The sequence below is a fragment of the Cavia porcellus genome, unplaced genomic scaffold (genome assembly GCF_034190915.1).
Source record: "Cavia porcellus strain 051 isolate PalLab524CR breed Dunkin Hartley unplaced genomic scaffold, mCavPor4.1 scaffold_10, whole genome shotgun sequence".
In the NCBI taxonomy this organism is placed as follows: Eukaryota; Metazoa; Chordata; class Mammalia; order Rodentia; family Caviidae; genus Cavia; species Cavia porcellus.
The window spans coordinates 31,562,457-31,575,168 of NW_026947493.1; the positions used below are offsets into that span (position 1 = coordinate 31,562,457).

Here is a 12,712-nt window from a genome sequence, read left to right on the forward strand (position 1 = left end):
CCAATATACTGTCTTAATAGCAATTAAGGCTTTAATTATTGAGAGGTTATCAAGTATCTTAGTTTAATTTAATGCTAGCAGGAAAGCAGCTGATATCTAAATAGGCTTCACTATCTCCATTTTACTCCATTGATAGTAGTCTTGGCCTCTTGAGGATGGAAAAATATCCTGAGAGATGTTGGCATTAACAATTAGATTTTGAATTCAGCTCACTGTAACTGATTTCCATGTTCTCATATCTACATGGACAAACATTTGTATTTTCCAAGTGGTTTTAATTTTTAGAATTTTAACAAAAGACATATTGATATAGGGGAACAAAACTCCCAACTTAACTATATGTCTAGTATAAGTTATTGTTCTCTAAAATCGAAGAATGAATTTTAGGAACAACGGAGGTTAAGAGCAGAATATATTTATTGAGAGAAAGAAAGCTTTGTCTGGGAGAGTGACAGAAGGGGTCCGGAGTGGGTTGCCAAAGACGGTCTTTTCTATAGATTTTATAGAGCAAAACCAGGAGGTGAGGTGGGTTTAAAGTGTAGAGGGTAAATGGGAACTCCCAAGGCGTGCGTATGGTGGGACAGAACTATGGCCAACCAAAAAATTAATTGTTCAGTTAAAGTTGACCAAACCAGGGACTGGAGCAGTGACTCTCTTGTAGGTGGTTGGGATGGTGGCTCTTCGAGGAGGTCCATACCTATTTAGAATATCAATCCCTGATGTTTAGATTTAGGGTGTGGTCGCATTTGTTTTGCCTTTTGTCTTGAGATCTGGCCCACAGCAGGAGGTGTCTGTCTCCTCCAAGGTCACCAGACATCTGGTGCTGGGCACTGGCTCCCTCTAGGGCCTAGCCCTATCTGATTGCCTATAATATTTCTATCTAATTCATTTACCTATAACAGTATGGACAAGGGTTGAAATTATTAAATAACATGGAGAAGGGGCTCTGTTGTAACCTTGTGAATTTCTGTTTATAAAAGTATGTTGACTGAATTTGTTGATAACAGGTAGTTACAATACATTGCTGTTTTAGGAAGTAATGACAGTGACCATTCTTTCACTGAAAGGAAGGTAGAATGATGAGTATAGATGCTTTTTCCAATCATAGCTTTCCTTTTCCTCCTTAAATGAAAGGGTTTTCTTTCAGCACCTTAGTATTTTACTGTGTTTCTAGGAGCATAGCTCCAGGCTATTTTAAATAATACATTTCCCTAACTGGCTTGAAAAGTCACATAGTAGAAAGATATGAGGCTTCTGAAATTTTCCATTGTCAGAATAGGAGAGGCATTTTGTTTCACAAAGGTGCCTTTTATACATCAGGAGGTTTTTGTAAGTGGAGTTTTGCCAGCTGGTTTATGAATTTAGTAATTATTTCCGCAGCATCTTCCTGTGCTTCTCATGCCCACTGGATGATTAGACTGCTTAGGAAGGAGGTTATACATGGGGGTTAATGATGCCTTAGAACCAGCAACAGCACTGTTTGAGGAATCTTTCATTCATTCAGTGAACAAATTACTGAGTTCCTGTTATTTAATTTGTACAAACCTCCCTATCCTCACTGCTTACCTTTATAAGTCCCAAACCACTATCACAGTATCCTTGATAAGAGTGTTCCAGCTTTCTACTGGACCTCCCAGCATTCTCTTTAAAAAAAAAAAAAAACTGCTGGAATTCTCACTGAACTGATGGTAGGCTCACAAATCCTTGATACGCCTATGTGCTCAAACTCTCATCTCTCCTCTTCTCATACCTCTCTGCTCTGAGCTTATGATTTGCCAGACACACTGGCTTTTCTGGACCATATAGCTTTTTTCCTTTTTCACATGCAAGGTGAGGTCTCTTAGAGTTCTGTGCATAAGTGATTTCCATCTGTTTGTCTAGCTACCTCCTACTCCACAGGGTCCCTCCTTTCAAAAGGCCCTTTTTTTTAACCTACTCCCTAACCCCAAGTGATCATATCTTACATGCTCCTAGCACCCTGTTGTTTCTTTCCTTAATTACAGCTCTAAAAGTTTGTAAATTATGTATTTATTGTTTATGTCTTTTCTGGTAAACTATGAGTTCCATGAGGATAGAGACCTTGTCTGTTTGATGATGCTCCAACATCTAACACATGCTTGGCATGTAACAGGCTCTGAAATATGAGTAGTGGACAGTGGGTGGACTAGGGAATGGCAAGATATATCTCTGTCATCATGTAGTTTATTCTGAGGATGAATGATCAGTTTACATTTTGATAAATGCTATAATGATATAAGAGTGAGATCTGTGGGGACTATGTGAAGTATCAGTATGCGAAAGTATTCTGTGGGTGGACCTGCACTCAAATTCTGCTTTCCTTCTTTGGGACTTCTGAGTAGATTACCTAACTTGCTTCACCTATAGGATGACAGTACTAATATCTCACAAGTGTGTCAGAAGCACTAAATGAGAAAATTAGCATGAAGTAATAGTAACATTTATTAAACACTTACAATATAGGTAAGCTATCAATTAGCCTAAATACTTTATTTTACTCATTCCTCAGAATAAGGATTGTCTGATGGTCAGAATTATTGCCTCTGTTTTTATCAGCAAGGAAGCTGAAGTCCAAAAAAGTGAAGGAATTTGCAGAGCTTATAAATATAACACCTCTTAGAGTCAGTATTGAAATATATTGTCTAAATTTAGGATCTATTCTCTGTTCCACCATGTCATGCTGCTCTACTTGTATATATTATTTTTCTATCTGGCTGTACATACATACACATGTAGTAAATATATAGTCAGTATTTCATTCCAGTTATAGTACAAGATGAAATTTCCAAGCCTTCTCTGTCTTTTTCTGCAGTGTCTCATAATACAATTTTATTACTAGAGTTCCTGGAAAGAAAGTGTTTCATGCTGATTTTTTCTAATCCTTACTCTTTTGAGAGAGAAATGCCTGAGAGTTAAAAAAACAATTTAGCCTAATCTGTTGTTTTAATATACTTTAGATCTGAAATGTAACATTCATAGTAGACTTTTTAAATGAAGACTAAGAAACAACTTCACCTCTTTATTGATTCTTTACTTTGATCTATGTGTAGGTCCTTTTCCTTTAACATATAAAAATATTATTCAAAATCTTGTACCTATGGGTAGTAAGATGACTTTAGAACTTCATGAACTGACCAGCAGGTATCCAAACATACTACATTTTGCATGTGAAGCCAGAAGTGTTTAGTATACTAACATATGTAGAAGTGAAAGAATCCTGTATATTTCAGTATTATACTTTCAGTCCACAAGACTTATTTGCTTTTTATAGAAATCATTTTAACTTGCTTATTTTGTAGTATTAGTTGCAGTTTTCTTTTCCAAAATGAGTTTAGTTTAGCTGGGTCTATTTGACTTGAGGGCAAATAATTGAATAAACAACAGGCTTTTGAAAATTCTTTCATTTTTCAGATTCTTCCAAATCATGTCATCAAGGCTGTGGGAAGCCAATAGGTCCCCTGTGTGGGTTCAGTAGGTGTTTCAGAGCCTGGGGGTAGACATCTGGTGCACAGGAGGAACATCCTGAACCCCTGCTCTTGGAAAAGAACCAACTGTATCTTGAAATGGAAATCCGTTTTGCTGTATTTGATGCTGCCAATCACACTAAATGATTTTGGAATATTATAATTTTTTTGGACAGAAATTGTATTCATTTTACTGAATACTGTTGAGAGGCATTAGTTCCTTTCTCTGCCCCAAATTGATCATTATCCTGATGAATTCTGAGAGGCATTTTATACTGTTATGCCTCCAGTGAACTGCCATTATTTTTCCCATTTTCACTTAGCTCAGCCAGGGCTTTTCAATATATGGGTTGCAAACACTGTGAAAGCCTATGTGGCAGACATGATATGCTGTTTGGGGTAGTTGGGATTCATAGCCCGTGGCTCCTGGAGAATATTACTGCTGGAAGTCTTCAAGTGTTGGACCTTTAGCTATTTGTAGTGCTGTGTACATTTGGAATCCGGTAAAAGGTATGAGGCAAAACACTGAATTCCTTATATAAGAGAGACATTCCTAAAAGTATACTTAGGCCTTACAAATCTTTAACAGATCCTCTGTGATCTTTGCATTACAATAGCCTGGATTTGAAATTGTACCTAAAACGGAGTTTAATCATTTAAATTTGAAATTCTGTCTAGTGTTTATGATATTCCACCCAAAGATTTTGGCTTTTTCCTGTGTTCTATCAGTACCTCATAAAATTGCTTAGACTGTACATTTTAATTCTGTGTCCCAGTCCCAGTCATCAGCAAATGGTAATGTGGACTTTTAAACTAACTGCCAAAGTTAACTAAAGACAGTGTGAGGTTTTTAAATGTTAAGCAATTTTAGGAAGTTTAGGTCTATGTGGACCTCAAAACTTCTATTTTCTTTTCTGAGTATAGAAAATTGGAACATTCTACCAATAAAAGCTTTAGCCTCAAGCTAATTTAATGAAAATTACTCTTAAAACATCTTTTCTATGTTATTATTAGTAGGCTAGACCAAGAAACTAGAAAAGAAATGTAATAGAAGTTTCAGGTCCTTCTGTGTAGCTGAATTTGTGCCCACCTTTCCTCCTCTAGTGTTGTGAGATACAGGCTTCTTGAGGCTCTAAACTGAGTAAAGTGGACATGACCGCACAGGTGCAGAGCTGCTGTTTTCATATGCCATTATCTTCAGCCTCTTACAGGCACCATCTTTGAAAGAATATCTCAATTTGATATCTGTAGGTCAGGATGACATTGGTGAGGGCTCTTAAGATTGTATCCATTCACCAAGTCACCTCAGTCGGTGGAAAATTTGCTTTTTTATTTTCTCAGTGCCTTCCTTTGAAGAAACTAATGGTTGCTATCTTTAAAGTTATTTGTAAAAAAGAGGCTTTACGAACAGAGTAATATTATATTATTATCTTATTTTTTTCCTCAGTGAAATCTTCTGTGTCATTCAGTGAACTTATCTCAAAACTTTGTATTAAACTGGGCAAAAATGACCAATGGTAGTGTTTTTTTTTTTAATTTTGAAGAGAATAAAACCAAATGAAATAAAACTGAATAGAGTCAATAAAAAACAAAACAAAACAAAACTGTGAACATGGTATATGATTTTTAAACAAAATACAAATAAAGCAATAATGGTACCATAATGCCTCTTGTTATCTTCAAGAAAACTGCCCATACCATCAGGCATAATAAAATCAAACAAAATAGTACAGAATTAAACCAATGAAAACAAAACAATGGAAGCAGTACAGGACTTCACAACAAGATAATAGTAAAACAACAGTGGCTACCATAATGCCTCTTGTTATCTTCAAAGTAGTTACCTATTCCATCAGACATGATACAATCAAACAAAACAAAGGAGAATAAAATCAATCAAAACAAAACAAAGCAATACAGGGCTTCAAAACAAGATAGTAGGAAATCAATAATGGCTACCATAATATATTGTTATTTTTGAAATAGCTGTCCATGCCATCAGATTAATAAACAGAAACAGAATAAAACCAAGCTAAACAGAACAAGGAAACAATATGGATTTCAAATCATGATAATACATTAACAATGGCCAATGCCTTCCCCTTTTAGACCCTTCCTCCCCATTTACTTTCATATTGTGCATTTTGGATCCCACTAACAATGGTAGTATTTTAAAAACCAAAGGTATTATATGCTAAAGTAGCAGTGGCATTGCCAGCATCATTAACATTTGAAATGCATCTCCTGGCTAATTCTACCTTCTATTTTTTCATTTTAAAATCATCGGTATTTAAATCTCATTATTTTAATTATATCCAATTAAATATACTTGCATAATCTGTATATTTTGTTACATGCATTTGTAAAGAGAGTGCTTTAAAATGCTTTGCATGCTGACTTTCTTAATATATTGAATTTGCATGCCTTAAAATAGGTTTTCTGTATGACTTTTAGATACACATGTGGCAAGTATATAAATCAAAGGCCATAAACTGTATCTGTTAAACATGTTTACGAAAAAATGATTTTTTTCCCTGTGTCCCAGTTTGGTTCATTTTAGTTTTGTAAATTATGTTTACAGTATGCTTTTGATAACTTAGACCCATGCTCAGAGCTCAAGTAATATGCTTAAAAATTATCTACTTTTAAAAATCATAATAAAAGGCTATGTATTTAAGCAATGTGTGTGATAGCTTGGACCCCGGAATAAAATCCAAGGAAGCAAGAAATTAAGAAATTTGGAACATAGGCTTTATTTGCAGGCCTGGCAATGCAGCCTCCAGTAGCCAATATGGAAGACTGCGCACCTAACAGACTAAGGGTGGGATTTTTAAAGCTAAAAAACCGCAAAGCTGTTGACCTATTTCAGATAACATCTGGGATTCTTGGTACATTCCATTACTCTCTGTGGTTAAACATTTTCCCGGAACAGCACACGTTGCAGAAACATGCAGAAGGGGGGTTGGGGGGATTTACAAGAAGGTGAAATTTAAGTCTTTACTGGAAATGGAAATTTAATCCTATCGAAAAGGTGCATACAGAACAGGACGGAGGGGCATTGGTTAGAACTAGGCCATAACATTCCCCTCTGATGTGACTGAGGCCAAACCTTTGGCCTAATGATCTTTGGGAATAAGCTCATAGGCTTGTTGACGGATCATCATCAGTTTTATGCTCTGCATTTGCTGTCTAATATAAACAGTCAGCTTATTGATTATAGAGGGGCCTAGGGTGACTAGTAGCAGGATCATGACAAGGGGGCCAGCTAGGGTCACTACTAAACTAGTTACCCATGGCGAGAAGGGGAACATTTGTTCCATCCATCCTGAAGTTCCCCATCTCAGCTTTTCCCTTTCCTCAAGGCCCCTCTGGAGTTTGGCAGAGTTTTGTCTTACTGTTCCAGACTTGTTAGCATATAGGCAGCATTGTTTCCCCAAAGCTAAACATAATCCTCCTTTTTCAGCTAATAGGAGGTCTACCCCTCAGCGGTTTTGAAGGGCCACTTCAGCTAGCAAATCAGTCTAGCTTTCTAAAGCTCAATGGCATCATGAATTTGTTTCATCCCCTGTCCTACCTGCTGGGATAGCAAGTTGTACTAATATGTACTGACTCCCAGGGAGGTGGCCCCCAACCCAAGGGCCGAAAATATACTAATTCCAGCTACAATAGGAAGGATTAGGCTTCTCTTGCTTACCCGTGGTTGATAAAAATGAGGATCCTATTTCCTTCTTCCTCTGGATGCCAATAAATTCTAGGTAACATTTGGGTCAATACACAAACTTCATCTTGGTCAATAACAAACTTTTTTGAGGTGACGCAGGGGTACCAACCTGAAGTGCAGGCCCACCAGTGGCTTGTTGGGACTACTATGAGGGTATGACCAGGCCCAGTGATGCCATGAGAACTTGTGGGATCACAGTATTCAGAGGCCGTGTTGCTGGAATGATATGTGCAAGTACCACTTACTCTTTCTAATTTGGTGGTTTTCCATAAAGTCTGAGGGAGTGCCATGTCTCGCACCTAGCCACTCTAGGTGATGACTCATTAATGACCTTAATGAATCCCTCAAAAAAGGGGAGTCATGGGACAAACACAGCCAGCATGGGTTGACAGACTTACTCTCGAGGGAGATGTTGAGTAGTTTGGCCACTATTTCCAAAGGTTGAAATACATCAATCATAGAGGATAAAGAAGACATTGGGGAGGGTGTCAAGGTGAGGCCAGTGACAGTTGTAAATACCATAGCCCTGGTCGAAGCTTTAAGTGGAGGCGGAGGGGTCTGATCTGGCCTTTGAAGCATGACCGTAGGGGCTTTTCTAGGGGGTTTAAATAGGATGTTAATGTTTCCTGGATCATATCCAGCTTTATAAACCTTAATGGTATAAGTGAGTCCATCTGCTTGCCACTTTGGCTCTAATGGATTTAGGAAAGTTAACAGAACAGGATTACAGGTGTGAGCAGTCTGACAGTTTTCATTTCCTATCCAATTGATAATAAAGTATTTTTCAGAGTGGTAATATCCACCAAGGCCTCCGGTAACACAACCATGCATAACAGTATTGTTCATTCAGGTCTGAGGCACAATAAGTATTACAACTAGGGTCTGGTTGGCTTTTAGGACATACATATAAGGATATACCATTGACGCCATTTCTAAAATGGTCCCAGAGAATGCGGGCTTGTTGGAGGTCATCACAGTAATTGAATTTGGTTGAGTAGCCATTCCTCTCAACTAGTTTACCATTAAAGAGTGTATATAGGTCAAGAGTAATTTGATTTAAGTCATTCTTAGTCCTTCCCAACTCCTTTTTTGTCTTTTCATCTGAAATAACCCAATCCCCATTTCTGGGGAGTACAACCATAATCAAGCAACAAACTATAGAACACAAAAAAGGCATGATTAGCATAATCAAGAGGCCTTAATAAACTTCAGCTTTAGTGAGTTACCAGTTCAGTCCACTTTCCATTGGGTGAGGTCCTCGTCATCCACAGTTTCTAGTGGCTCCAGGTGAGTATGGTGAATTCAGGGAGTCTTTCCAACAACCTTGACTGTAGTGGGAATACTGAGCACCACGGTGAAAGGTCCTTCCCAGAGGGGTTCAAGGGAGTCTCGATGAGGGCGTCACACCAAGACTGAAGTTCCTGGCTCGATAGGTGTCTTTAATGGTGACTCAAAAGGCGGGTCCACGTGTTTTTGTCTGAACAGCTGGTGGATGGAGTTCAACACAGTCTGGAGCGCCTGCAGGGACTTAACGAGATCTTGGTTAGTTATTTCAATTAATTTGTCCTCAGAGAGCCTCGGGACCAGTGGAGGGGGTCTCCCAAACATAACTTCAAATGGGGAAATTCCAGAAACATAGGAGTACATCTAGCTCGCAGCAGAGCAAAGGGAAGAAGTCTCACCCAATTATTGCTAGTTTCCAAAGACAGCTTACTAAAGTGTCTTTGAGAGTTTGATTCATATGTTCTACTTGCTCTGAGCTTTGTGGCCGGTAGGCACAGTGGAGTTTCCAATTAATTTTTAATGCTTGGGCTAACTTTTGGGTGATTTGGGCTATGAAAGCTGGGCCATTATCAGACTCCATTGATAATGGAAGGCCAAATCGAGGTATGATCTCATGCAATAGCTTTCTGGCTACCACTAAGGCTGACTTGGACTTGGTAGGGAAAGCCTCTACCCAGCCAGTAAAGGTGTCTGTTAATACCAAGAGATAGCGGTGTCCCTGTAAACCAGGCTTTACCATGTCTGAAAAGTCTACTTCCCAGTGTTCTCCTGGGGCAGTTCCTCAATGCCAGGTGGTCTCCAGTGGAGAGCTTTTGGTCGGGTTTACTAACAAACACTGCAGGCATCTGGAACTCAAAGAGGTGGTCAGTTTGGAGAGTCTTGGAATGAAAAACTGAATTCTGAACAATTCAGCAAGTTTAGTTCCCCCTAAATGGGTGGTTTGGTGAGCCTGGTGTAGCAGCTCACATCTTAGTGCCTCTGGCAAAGGCACTCGCTTGTCTGGTAATTGGTACCAACCTCCTGGGGTGAGGGACTTTGCTCCAGTTGAGATGCTAAATTCAGGTCTTTCTTTTTGTAAACCGGTTCTGATAAGGTGGGAAGAATCAACATCAGAGCAGTTACCTCCTTGTTTGGCCCCTCTGATGTGGTTGCTATTTTTCGAGTGGTCTGGTCTGCTAAATTGTTTCCTAGGATGATAGGGTCATCTCCTGTCTGATGAGCCTTGCAATGAATAATAGCAACCTGCTGAGGTAGCCAGACAGCTGCCAGCAAGTCTAGAATTGTGGAGCATTTTTTATCTTAGTCCTGGCTGAGGTTAAGAGACCTCGCTCTTGATAGATGGCTCCATGTACATGTAAAATAGCAAAAGCATATCTACTCTCAGTATAGATATTTACCCTCTTCCCCGTGGCTAACTTTAATGCTTCGGTCAAAGCAATGAGAGCCTTTTGGGCTGAGGTGCCAGGCTCTAATTGCTTAACCCAGAGTACCTCTTTTTCGGTGGTCACTGCCGCTCCGGCCACTCATTTGCCGTCCTGGATGAAACTGCTCCCATCGATGAAGTAGTTATTAGCATTCTCGAAAGGCTGGTCAGTAAGATCAGCCCATAGATTCTGCTGCATTTTGAGGAGATCAGCACACTCATGGAGAGACGCACTCTGAACTCCAGGGTCATCATCAGGCATAATAAGGGTGGCCCGGTTTAAGACTGAAGAGGTCTTGAAAACCACTGACTCTGGTTCTAGGAGCAGAGCCTGATAGTGTAGAATTCTAGCATCCGAGAGCTACTTTTCAGGAGGGGTTTTGATGAGAATGTCTAAACTGTGGGAGGTCACCACAGGAATCTTTTGTCCAAAAGTGAATTTCTTAGCCTCTTTAAGTAACATTGCCACAGCAGCTAGCATTGTCAGGCTGGGGGGCCATCCTCCTGCCATCGGATCAAGTCTTTTGGAGAGGTAGGCTATAGGCCTCTTTCAAGGGCCAATGTCCTGGGTTAGGACTCCTTTGGCAATGCCCCTGAGTTCATCTATGAACAAGGTGAACGGCTTGGTAACGTCAGGGAGTTCCACAACTGGGGCCTCTGTCAAGGCCCACTTGAGCTGCTGGAAGGCCTGTTCACATTCATCAGTCCAGTTCAGTGAATTTTGAGTTTCTCCCTTAAGGGAGTCATACAGGACGTGAGCTGTTTCAGTAAAATTTAGAATCCATAGCCTACAGTATCCAACCACCCCCAGAAACTCCTGCACTTGGTTGGAATCTGCAATATGGCTTGAATTCTTTCTTTGGATAGAGTTCTTTTTCCTCCCTATATCTTGTAGCCCAAATAAGTCACGGTTTGGTAACACAATTGGGCTTTCTTGGCCAAAACCTTATAACCTAATTGTCCCAAAGTTTTTAGTAGCTCCCCTGTCGCCTCTTGACAGGACTCTAAGGTGAATGAGGCTACCGGCAGGTCATCCACATATTGTAGAAGCATTACCTTGGGCTGTTCTTCACGAAAACCCAAGAGATCTCTAGCCAAAGCCTCATCAAAAAGGTGGGCGAGTTTTTAAAACCTGTGCTAACTGAGTCCAAGTCAGTTGTTCCATGACCCCAGAATCTGGGTCAGTCCATTCGAAGGCAAAAATGGATTGACTCACCGGGGCAAGAGGTAGAGTGAAGAAGGCATTCTTGATGTTCAATATGGAGTACCAGGTGCACTCTGGGTTGAGGAAGCAGAGTAGAGTATAGGGGTTAGGCATTGTTGGATGTAGAGTCAATACCTGTCTGTTGACCTCCTGGAGATCTTGCACAGGACGATAGTCAGTTGTCCCTGGTTTCTGGACTGGAAGCAGGGGTGTGTTCCAGGGAGAGACACAAGGGATGAGGATACCATTTTGTCTTAGTCTCTGTATATGAATTTTAATTCCCTTTCGAGCTTGGAGACTTATTGGATATTGGCACAAACAAATAGTGTGCACCTGGGGTAGGAGCTCTACTACAAGGGGCACTTGGTTGACCACTAGACCTAGAGGGTTAGTTTCAGCCCAGACCCTGGGGATTTCTTATCTCCATTTTTCTAATAATTTTAATTCTGGGTCTGCAAGTGATAGCTTAGGAGGATTGGTCAAATTTTCCAGCAGACAGTAATTTTCTCCCTCAGGAACCAAGGCCAAAATTCTAATACTCTTTTCAGGAATTTGGGTTGAGTCTGTTCCCAATCTTAATTTTGGCTCATCTGTTAAGAAGTCAATTTGTACTTACAACTTATGAAGGAGATCTGTCCTAGGAGGGTGTCTGGACACTCTGGTACCTATAAGAAATCATGCTGGACTAACTTATGGCCTGATCGAGCCAAACTAGCGGTCACCTTTGGGTATGATATTCATCCCCCTGTGTCTCCTGTTACATTAACTGAATCTTTGGTCAATTTTCCCAAGGGTTGGGTCAGTACAGAATAGGTGGCTCCTGTACCTACCAGGAAGTCCACCGGATACCCTCCCCCCACTTTGAAGGGTTATCCAGGGCTCGGGGGGCAGCAGCGAGCCCTGACCTCCTCATTGTTGAGACAACAAGGTTTTTGCTTCTCTTTATAATTTAGCCTTTAACTTTGGACAATCTTTTCACCAGTGTCCCATTTCCTTGCACTATGCACATTCTTCCTTATCTAGCAGAGGTCATTGTCCCTGAGCTTCCTTCTTATTGGTATTGGCTGGCTTTTTAGTTTCTCTCTCATAAAGCAATTCTAACACCTTGGTCATCTTGATGATAGCTTCTTGTAAATTCTCTCTGTTCTCAAAGACCTTTTATGCTATCTCTATTAACTGGCTGAGGAGCATTCCCTCAAATCCCTCAAGCTTCTGGAATTTTCTCCTAACATTGGGGGCCGATTGGGACACGAAAGCAATATTCTCGTGCATTTTCAGGTGCCATCTGATCAATTGGTATATGCAATCTATATGCCTCTAGGAGGTGCTCTAAGAACATAGCAGGAGATTCATCAGCCAATTGTCTTACCTCAGTCACTTGGGACAAATTGGTGGGCTTCTTGGTGGCAGCACAAAGTGCGTCTAGAAGCCTCAGGCGATAATCATTGAGAGCCCTCTTACTTCCGTCTGTATTGGGAGTCTAGTCAGGTCAGGAGGAAGGGAACAGGCGTTCAATTCTCTGCCAATTGGTGGATGTAGATCCATCTGGGTCTTAGACTCTTTTTTGCCCAAGAGTGCAAATGTGCGGTCTCTCTTCA

At 40.3% G+C, this 12,712-nt stretch overlaps 1 protein-coding gene across 4 annotated transcripts in view; it reads left to right on the forward strand.

The window, feature by feature from the left end:
- The window catches only part of Cfap20dc (CFAP20 domain containing), a 274,176-nt gene that overhangs the window by 14,717 nt on the left and 246,747 nt on the right, over positions 1-12,712 (forward strand). The gene's annotated exons all lie outside the window — the stretch shown is intronic.